General features: G+C 36.8%; 1 long non-coding RNA gene across 1 annotated transcript in view; it reads right to left on the bottom strand.

Annotated features, from left to right (window-relative positions):
* The window catches only part of LOC130047677 (uncharacterized), a 44,559-nt gene extending 43,166 nt beyond the window's left edge, over positions 1–1,393 (bottom strand). Inside the window, exon 1 of the long non-coding RNA XR_008796508.1 lies at positions 1,252–1,393. This is a non-coding gene — a long non-coding RNA (uncharacterized LOC130047677). The remainder of the gene's footprint in view (positions 1–1,251) is intronic.
* Between the last annotated feature and the right edge of the window lie 10,230 nt (positions 1,394–11,623).

Raw genomic sequence — 11,623 nt, 5'->3', positions numbered from 1 at the left:
CTCTCCCTTCCCTAATTCTATACTTAGAAAATTTAGCTTGTATCCATTTAATATAGAGTTGTCACCATCTGTAACCAAGTGTACCCTGTGTAACCTAGTCTCTCTTTAAATTCCCTGTTCTCCAAATCTGACAAGAGCATATATGCCATTATATTTATTCCTTACTTTCATTTTCCATATGAGTTGTATACTGTACCCTTTCTAGTATAGACATAGCATGTAACCTAGGGTACAAAAGTATCACCTTAAAATGGAGTCCTTATTCCTTGCCATATCTAGCTACCTAACATGGTTATGTCAACAAACGAAATCATTTAAAGCTGGTAGTTTTCAGGTCGTATGGGGCTTTAATGAATATTTGAAGGTATGTTTAGACACAAGTATAGTAGGAAAATATGTTAAGAATTTTTTTATATTAAATTTATGAGACAGCAACTCAAGAATACAACGATATAAGGCCTCAACCGTGCGCAGCTTTTTTGTGCGCCGTAAATCGAAGGTTTTTATAAGGGGTGGCTCTGTAGCTCTCTGTTATGTCAAAATATTTTTTCAGAGAGCTACAGTTCTGCAGCTACCTAACAGACAGCCATGGCCTAAACATGCAGTGGGTTAATAACTACCCCCCCCCCCCCCCCCCCCCCCCCCCCCCCCCCACCACACACACACACAATTGGTCGAGTATTTTTTAAGAAAGTAATTTTTCTCATTTCGTGCACAGGAGTCGGCAGTTTTATCAATAAAGTAGAAATATATGAGAAATGGGCATAAATACTACCACTGAGCTTCGCGAGCGTAGCGAGCAGTGGTAGTATTTATGCCCATTTCTCATATATTTCTACTTTATTGATAAAATTGCCGACTCCTGTGTTTCGTGGTCTTTATCCCCTTTTTGGGTGGCAAAAAGTACACACATAGGTCCCACCCCTTTCAATATTGCTTGGATCCGCCACTGGTGTTAACGCACTCAAAGTTACGTCAGGCGAAGTAAAGGTCGACAATCCCATACATTTGTTTTAAGTGTAGCGGTCAGCCGCATTCGATCACCGTTGGCCAGTTAGCTCAGTTGGTAGAGCAACTGACTAGAGATTCAAGGGGCCCGGGTTCAAATCCCGGTCGCGATCTGGTCTGTTGCATATTCTCCCTTCCTGTTACATATGCAACTCACATATATAGATAATTAACAAGACGATATATTCAGTAACACCTAATAGCACTGTACCCGATAGTCAATTTTACTAAGTTAGTAAGTACCTGCAAATATCCCTAAAATGAACTCAGAACTGTTCTTCACGGCGCGGCATCCACTTTTGTTTTCACAGCAAGTGTCTTCTGCTTCATAAAGAAAGACAACTCTGGTAGATTTTTCGTGGCATGAAACGAACATGGAAAGAGTTGTATTTCTTGAAAACAAAATCATTGGCGAATCCAGAAAATTCCTTCAAAAAGGGAAGTGAATCAAAGACCGCAAAATAGCAATTGCTAAAAAAAAATGTTGATAATGTTAAAATAAAACCCACCCACTAGATCCGCCACTGTAAGATATATAGTGCTCAGCTAAAAATTATCATTACAAAATATCAGCGAATATCTAAAATATCTTCCCACTCCACACATTTATTAGATTGTCAGAGTATTTGTAGTGTGAGGGTATTCTATCAGAGTTACTTCCCTTTGTTTAAGGTAGCTCCATCCTCATGTGACTTATCAATATTAATGGATAAAAGTGGAAAAACTTTATTAATTTCCACTCAATATAGTTTAATTTGATTAATAACCAAAGAAAATGGATATGTTGCCACCTTTTTAAAGATGTCAGACATGCAAAAACAGAAGCATGCATCAACATCAGAAAATCACACATTTTCGTCAAACAGAATAATAAAATAGATAAAAACTTGTTGAAGTGACAAAATTTAAATATCAAACAGTTTAAAAAAAAAAAAAAACCTGCTAATTCACAAATATGTATAGATTAATTGTGGATATCAGGGAAACCAATGTATAATAGGCATCCAGTAGAGGAAATTCCAGCATAGGATTTATTGCCCTTGACAACATTTTTCAAATCATAAATAATTGTTTATCTAGGGAAAATATAAACTTTTTCAGTGTTGATGGTTTACCAGATTTTTTATTATATCCAGTGAATAGAATTTCTCAGACAGATATATTTCTATCATGCAGATTATTCATTAAGATTTTTGCAAAAACCTATGACATCACATGAGGATCGATCAACCTTAAAACCGACCGGGTTTCTTATGCGCGTGCCGGGATTGTAACACAGGGGCGGATCCAGCAATTGCGGTTACGGGGAGATCTAGTTTATTAGAAAGTGGGGTCTGGGGACCGCCTTGAGGCCCCTGATGGATCCAGGGCACAGCCTTGCTGAGGGCCTATGTGGCGAAGCCTCCGGAAGCTCCTGCAATTTACAGATTTTATAGGGCTTGAAATGTGTCTCATATTTAGTCATCTATATACTATTTTTTTAAATTTTTTTTTATCATTTTCAATAAGGTGAAATTAATGAAATGACTCAAGAAAAAAAATTAAGTTCTCCCAATAAAGTCATTCAAGAAATAAAAAGATTTTGTCATTTATTTCTCCGGGAACGGAAGAAATTATTGCTTCTTTTATCGTTTAGTATATTTATCTAAACAAGATACCGATTTACCTTGAAATTGACAATTTTAGGGGAGGGCGGCTGCGTCCCCCTTAAATCCGCCACTGTAAGATCCGGCCGGTCGGATATTCTAGAGTGAGTTAACAACTTACTTCAGTACGGTTTAGACATATTTCGGGGACTGCCAGGGCTAAATCCAATCTAATTAAGATCAGATCCTAGGATACGGTCACAATCGCTATAATACTTACGCAGAGTATACGGGGCGGATCTAAGAATTACAGTAGATCCACGGGGACTGTAAGATTGATTTGAAAGAACATTTTTCGCAATACTCAGATACAAAATAAGCCACAGGAAGACAAGCATAATTTTATCTAAAACCGGTGAACATAGTGCCCCCCCCCCCCCCCCCGCGCTATTCAATTTGTAAATGACAACTGATATGCATACATACATTTTAATACTAAGTCTACCCCATGCTCGTGCTGTGATTTTGCCTTTCTTCAAATGCTAAAAGCGATTTTTTTTTCAAAACGTGAAAAAAATATCTTCAAAAGTGACAAGATTTTTTTGGCAATAAATCATAATAAGTGAAAATCTGTCTTGTGTGTTAATTTTTCCACAGGTGCTTGTGGACAGGACTTCCGGTACCCCCCTTCTTTGATTTTTAAATGTTCAATTCCTTGGGTATTTCGGACGTATTTTTGATAAAATATGTAACTTCAGAGTTTATCTATTTCAATGGAATACACAAATCTCGCATAGAAACCGTTTTTAAAAATGTCATATCACCGATCATAATATATGATATATTGGAGTATAGTCAGAAATGAGAAGTGGCGAGGTTAAAACGATGAAATTGAGCGGTGTGAAGTAGTTATTGCGCACCAAATAGCGATGCATTTAATCCTCGAATCATCAGTAGATTTAGAATGACCGTTCTTTTCAGTTGGTATATGCATTATTGGTGTTTTTTCGATAGGATTTCTCCGTGAGGTGTAGATTTTTTTAAGATGTCGCTGGCTGAGTTGCACACCTTGTTCATATATTATGATCGGTGATATGACATTTTTAAAAACGGTTTCTATGCGAGATTTGTGTATTCCATTGAAATAAATAAACTCTGAAGTTACATATTTTATCAAAAATACGTCCGAAATACCCAAGGAATTGAACATTTAAAAATCAAAGAAGGGGGGTACCGGAAGTCCTGTCCACACAACTGATGTACGATCATCGTCCCACGCCCCATGATGACTATATATTAAAAACAGCTTATAAAGTTTTATTCTGTTTAAATTAATTTTTCTGGACCGCACACCAGAATTCTCTGCCTACCAAAGGGATACCTGTAAAGTGCGAAACGAAACGAAATCTACCGAAACGAAACGAAATCTACCGAAACAAAACGAAATATACCGAAATGAAAGGAAACCCACCGAAACGAAACGGAACAGATTGTACAACCGAACTCTTTTAATTATAATTATTAAAAATGGTATCTTAGGCCGCTGTGAAAGTTACCACATATAAATAAAATTCGCCTCCCCTTTGATGTAGGCTTTGGGCTTGACTTGTACAATTTTTTAAAAATTGGAATGGGGGAGGGGGGGGGGGTGAGTAAGCACAAAGTACATATCCGATTAAATACCGTGTGCAATTAGTTTCAGATCCATAATTTCAGAACGGAGGGTTACAGTCTCACAGGTCAGAGGTCTGGGGAAACACACTTAACGAGGGGTGGGGTCGCCGGCGCTGGATCCGCGTTTGGGCATAAATACATGTTTCAGTGTTTTTTGCTCTAAAGACAAATCTATGTATAGATGTGGATATTGTGTATTTGTATGTAGTATATCAAACGGTGGATTCTGAGTATGTCCTCCCGTTCTCTTTGTAATTTATGCTTCCCTTGTTCATAAGCCTTTTAATTTTACAAAATGCAGATCTCTTCCTGATATTATTGCATAAAACAAACTTTCTCGGACACCAGCTTCTTCAAACAATGTATCTATACCCAAAGGCGGATCCAACGCCGGTGACCCCACCCCTCGTTGGGTGTGTTTCCCAAGACCTCTGAAACTAACCCTCCGTTCTGAAATTTATTGATCCGAAACTAATTTCACTTGGTATTTAATCAACTTCGGATATGTTCTTTGTGCTTACTCCCCCCCCCCCCCCCCCCCCCCCCCCCCACCACCGTTTTCCAACTTTTAAAACTTTGTATCAGTCAAGCCCAAAGCCTATATCAGGGGAGGCGAATTTTATTTATATGTGGTAACTTTCACAGGGGCCTAAGATACCATTTTTAATTATTATAATTTAAAAAGTTCGGTTATACATGTACAATCTGTTTCGTTTCGTTTCGGTAGGTTTCGTTTCGTTTCGGTGGGTTTCGTTTCGTTACGGTAGATTTCGTTTCTTTTCGTTTCGCACTTTACAGGTACCCCTGCCAAAGTTGTCTGTGTGAATGTAGGACAGAAAGTCACAGAACAAAAGTCACAGACAAACAGTCACGGACAAAATGACCATGGACAAAAAGTCACAATAAGAAATTTTATGAAAGTAGGACAAAATGTCACAGGACAAAAATCACAGGACAAAATTTCACAGGACAAAAAGTCACAGTTTATAAGAAAATAAAAAGTTTTGATTTTTTATATATATTTTAAAAATATCGTTCTTTTTGTAAAGTTTAAGAAAATATATATGCAAAATTTATATTTTCTATGAGATTCTGATAATCATAAAATTGTTATTCCTTTTATCATATTTATTGTAAAATATTATTTTGATTTTTAAAAAGAGATTAAATAAAAATAAGCTTTATGATGATTTGGTTTAGTATACTACATATTAATGATTGTCAAAACAAAATCTGATGGCAGAATTATGGTTAGCTTCCTTTCACTCCAAATTATTGTCAAAACAAGAAGTAAGTGAACTGTCATTTAATAATTGCTATATAAACAAGTTAATGATTTTCCTTTCTTATTATCTAATAATGAACATCTAATAATGAACTGAAAGTGTTAAATGTGGCAAAACAAACACCCATAAGAATGATGACATGTATTCCCTTCTACCTCCCATCCACTGTAAGAAGTGTCTGGTGTCTGAACAACAGCTTTAGTGAGCATTTTTGTGACTTTTTGTCCAGTGACGTTTTGTCCTGTGACTTTTTATCCTATCTAATCAAAAGTCATCATTGTGACTTTTTTCCTGTGACTTTTTGTCCTACGGATTTTGTGACTTTTTGTCCTGTGTCTTTTTGTCCTGTGACTTTCTGTCCGTATACCGTCTATGTGACTCGTCCATAACGCATGGCCTACAAAAAACAGGACATTCGTATTTTCCGACAGTTTCTTCAATAATTGGTCTAGACGAAGAATTTGTTCTTCCTCTGGATCCCAATTCCAACCATTATACACAAGAAAGAGATCTTATAGCGGCTAATTTCTCTTCCGACTAGTTGAACTTTGTATCATGTTTCAATGGGAAAATTACGCTTATAAATTTTCAACTGAGTGTAAACAAAATTTCAAGTGTAAACAAGATTTCATTAATGTACGATGTATTAATTATGTACATTATTTGTATGTATTTTCATGCTGCCCCTTGAGGGCCCTTGATTGGAAATAAATATATAGGTAGTTAGTTAGTTAGTTATTCATGACACAAACCATTTACAAATACATTCTATTATTTGTATAGAATTTATTGTACAGAGTCTGCGTGACTCGAGACGGCCACGTCCCTCTATACAATAAATCCCACGCAAACGAAAGAAAGTGCCTGTGCTGTAAACATAATTTGGCTTCTCGATCAACTTTCGCCATATTGTTTGTGGTGTCGTACAAACGAACAAGAGCCCTATGGGGGGGGGGGGGGGGTGTTCCGGGTTAGAATAGGTCCTCAGTAAGCATCCCTTGTTGACCGGTCACACCCGCCATGAGCCCTATATCCTGATCAGGTAAACGGAGTTATCCGCAGTTAAAAGCTGCACTTCTTACCCTCTAAGTATGAAAATCCCAAAATGAAAACGGTCACTAAATCTTTCGTTCAAAGGAAGACACCCCATAACGTAATTTTTTATCTCCTTCTATTGAAGAGTCCTTAAAGTCTGTTTCTCCTTATTAGTGATATACAGTAGGTATGGACATTTACTAAATCACTGTAGTAAAAACAGACCATAGGAACTGTTTAATACCAGAAAATAAAACAATAACATTAAGGGTGCCTTCATTTGAACGGGGAATTTTAATAGTGACCGTTTTTATTTTGGGATTGTCAAACTTAGGAGGTAAGCAATGTAACATTAATAGTAGTGGAGAGTCAGTCCAACATCTGAAGGGAACAGTTGTGTCAATTATGTGCACATTAATTACTAGAACGGTAAATTCAGAATAAATTGGTGTTTCGGTAATGACTCGAAACTCTCCTACTACAATGATAGCATGCTTTATTCATGATGTCCTAAATGGTGTCTTCCTGCTATGAATGGTTTCTTCCTGCTATGAATGGTGTCTTCCTGCTATGAATGGTTTCTTCCTGCTATGAATCACTAACACGGAATAACAGTACACGGGTATCTTTATTTTCTGCACTTAGAATGCAATCAAAGAAAACATGTTTAAATGAGTATGTGAAGGAAAGCTGAAATCTAACTGGTCTGATACTGTAAATATCACAGTTAATGTACATTCTGGTAGCGTAAGTTTCTTACTACAATGTATAAAAAAGAAAACAAAACATATAAGCCTACAGCCATTCTCAAATAACTTAAAATGCAATAAATTACACCAAGCAATTGTTCTCTTCTATATGATAAAGGGAGTTGTTCAATGCTAGATTTATTTTTATATGGAACCAAAAATTACCACGCGTTCAGAACAAAGCACTGTGATTTTATATATTTCATAAGTACTGATGTATACTGATGGATAAACACTATCAACTTCATACAATAAAGAAAATGTTCAAATGTTCCAGAAGTTTTTTATGGATCAGGAAATTTTTGATGCTCTTTCATTGGTCCAAACAATCTTTTCTGGTGTGTACCTCCGAGTGAGTTCATCTCAATATTAACTTAGGAAGGTTTATTCAGGATGTCTTTCTTGACCAGCCATAGATTTCCTGACATTTTTATTGACCAATCAAAATGCACATTTTATGAATCGTCAACTTTGTGATCAAGTAAAATGGATTGGGGTCAAAAGGTCACAATAAAACTTCGGAGAAAAACCCCTTTTTTTTGCTCTATTGATGTCATACTCAGGGCTGACTGAATTCCTCAGAAATCCAAGGAAAACTGGTCAAAAAGAAAAAGGTTGGAAAACACCTCACTCTACTTGGAAAAATATAATTTTCTGTCACTTTAAATCAAACCCAGAGTGTTTAATTTTTTTCCGAAAATTAAGCCAATCAGAGGATTTCTTCTAAACAGAGGAAAAATCACACCCCTGCATATTGCATATGTAGCTTTGTTATCAAGAGAGGAAATACCCTTTTGATGTCAAAAAGTCAATAGCCTACATTGTGAGGGGATGCTCAGCAGTCAATAGCCTACATTGTGAGGGGATGCTCAGCAGTCAATAGCCTACATTGTGAGGGGATACTTAGCAGTCAATAGCCTACATTGTGAGGGGATGCTCAGCAGTCAATAGCCTACATTGTGAGGGGATGCTCAGCAGTCAATAGCCTACATTGTGAGGGGATGCTCAGCAGTCAATAGCCTACATTGTGAGGGGATGCTCAGCAGTCAATAGCCTACATTGTGAGGGGATGCTCAGCAGTCAATAGCCTACATTGTGAGGGGATGCTCAGCAGTCAATAGCCTACATTGTGAGGGGATGCTCAGCAGTCAATAGCCTACATTGTGAGGGGATGCTCAGCTTTGTGGAGCTCTTGTTGATCTTTGACTTGGTTTACTCACGACTCTACAGACCGGATCAGGTATTGGTTGACCTCCACCTATGATCTCGTTTGACCAGTACGTGACCATCAGAAGTCCGTAATTGTATAGAAAACAATCTGACCAATGAGCTCTAGACAACACATGAAAAATAAGGAACTTTCAATTTTTTCGATGTAATTTTGTCCTGTGTATGTGTGTTATATAGTGTACAGTGAAACTGCTATAGATTCCTATATATCGATGTCTGTCAGTCGTTACTGTAGATTCCTATATATCAATGTCTGTCAGTCCCTATATATCAATGTGTGTCAGTCGTTACTGTAGATTCCTATATATCAATGTCTGTCAGTCGTTACTGTAGATTCCTATATATCGATGTCTGTCAGTCGTTACTGTAGATTCCTATATATCAATGTCTGTCAGTCCCTATATATCAATGTCTGTCAGTCCCTATATATCAATGTCTGTCAGTCGTTACTGTAGATTCCTATATATCAATGTCTGTCAGTCGTTACTGTAGATTCCTATATATCAATGTCTGTCAGTCCCTATATATCAATGTCTGTCAGTCGTTACTGTAGATTCCTATATATCAATGTCTGTCAGTCGTTACTGTAGATTCCTATATATCAATGTCTGTCAGTCGTTACTGTAGATACCTATATATCAATGTCTGTCAGTCCCTATATATCAATGTGTGTCAGTCCCTATATATCAATGTCTGTCAGTCGTTACTGTAGATTCCTATATATCAATGTCTGTCAGTCCCTATATATCAATGTCTGTCAGTCCCTATATATCAATGTCTGTCAGTCGTTATTATAGATTCCTATATATCAATGTCTGTCAGTCCCTATATATCAATGTCTGTCAGTCGTTATTATAGATTCCTATATATCAATGTCTGTCAGTCGTTACTGTAGATTCCTATATATCAATGTCTGTCAGTCCCTATATATCAATGTCTGTCAGTCCCTATATATCAATGTCTGTCAGTCGTTACTGTAGATTCCTATATATCAATGTCTGTCAGTCGTTACTGTAGATTCCTATATATCAATGTCTGTCAGTCGTTACTGTAGATTCCTATATATCAATGTCTGTCAGTCCCTATATATCAATGTGTGTCAGTCGTTACTGTAAATTCCTATATATCAATGTCTGTCAGTCGTTATTGTAGATTCCTATATATCAATGTCTGTCAGTCCCTATATATCAATGTCTGTCAGTCACTATATATCAATGTCTGTCAGTCGTTACTGTAGATTCCTATATATCAATGTCTGTCAGTCCCTATATATCAATGTCTGTCAGTCGTTACTGTAGATTCCTATATATCAATGTCTGTCAGTCGTTACTGTAGATTCCTATATATCAATGTCTGTCAGTCGTTACTGTAGATTCCTATATATCAATGTCTGTCAGTCGTTACTGTAGATTCCTATATATCAATGTCTGTCAGTCGTTACTGTAGATTCCTATATATCAATGTCTGTCAGTCCCTATATATCAATGTCTGTCAGTCGTTACTGTAGATTCCTATATATCAATGTCTGTCAGTCCCTATATATCAATGTCTGTCAGTCCCTATATATCAATGTCTGTCAGTCGTTACTGTAGATTCCTATATATCAATGTCTGTCAGTCGTTACTGTAGATTCCTATATATCAATGTCTGTCAGTCCCTATATATCAATGTCTGTCAGTCGTTACTGTAGATTCCTATATATCAATGTCTGTCAGTCGTTACTGTAGATTCCTATATATCAATGTCTGTCAGTCGTTACTGTAGATTCCTATATATCAATGTCTGTCAGTCCCTATATATCAATGTCTGTCAGTCCCTATATATCAATGTCTGTCAGTCCTATATATCAATGTCTGTCAGTCCCTATATATCAATGTCTGTCAGTCCCTATATATCAATGTCTGTCAGTCCCTATATATCAATGTCTGTCAGTCCCTATATATCAATGTCTGTCAGTCATTACTGTAGATTCCTATATATCAATGTCTGTCAGTCCCTATATATCAATGTCTGTCAGTCGTTACTGTAGATTCCTATATATCAATGTCTGTCAGTCGTTACTGTAGATTCCTATATATCAATGTCTGTCAGTCCCTATATATCAATGTCTGTCAGTCCCTATATATCAATGTCTGTCAGTCCCTATATATCAATGTCTGTCAGTCGTTACTATAGATTCCTATATATCAATGTCTGTCAGTCCCTATATATCAATGTCTGTCAGCCGTTACTGTAGATTCCTATATATCAATGTCTGTCAGCCGTTACTGTAGATTCCTATATATCAATGTCTGTCAGTCCCTATATATCAATGTCTGTCAGTCCCTATATATCAATGTCTGTCAGTCCCTATATATCAATGTGTGTCAGTCCCTATATATCAATGTCTGTCAGTCGTTATTGTAGATTCCTATATATCAATGTCTGTCAGTCCCTATATATCAATGTCTGTCAGCCGTTACTGTAGATTCCTATATATCAATGTCTGTCAGTCGTTACTGTAGATTCCTATATATCAATGTCTGTCAGTCCCTATATATCAATGTCTGTCAGCCGTTACTGTAGATTCCTATATATCAATGTGTGTCAGTCCCTATATATCAATGTCTGTCAGTCCCTATATATCAATGTCTGTCAGTCGTTACTGTAGATTCCTATATATCAATGTCTGTCAGTCCCTATATATCAATGTCTGTCAGTCGTTACTATAGATTCCTATATATCAATGTCTGTCAGTCCCTATATATCAATGTCTGTCAGTCGTTACTATAGATTCCTATATATCAATGTCTGTCAGTCCCTATATATCAATGTCTGTCAGCCGTTACTGTAGATTCCTATATATCAATGTCTGTCAGTCGTTACTGTAGATTCCTATATATCAATGTCTGTCAGCCGTTACTGTAGATTCCTATATATCAATGTCTGTCAGTCGTTACTGTAGATTCCTATATATCAATGTCTGTCAGTCCCTATATATCAATGTCTGTCAGTCGTTACTGTAGATTCCTATATATCAATGTCTGTCAGCCGTTACTGTAGATTCCTATATATC

This window comes from Ostrea edulis, chromosome 7 (genome assembly GCF_947568905.1).
Source record: "Ostrea edulis chromosome 7, xbOstEdul1.1, whole genome shotgun sequence".
Classification (NCBI taxonomy): Eukaryota; Metazoa; Mollusca; class Bivalvia; order Ostreida; family Ostreidae; genus Ostrea; species Ostrea edulis.
This window is presented reverse-complemented; position numbering and strand designations above follow the sequence as displayed.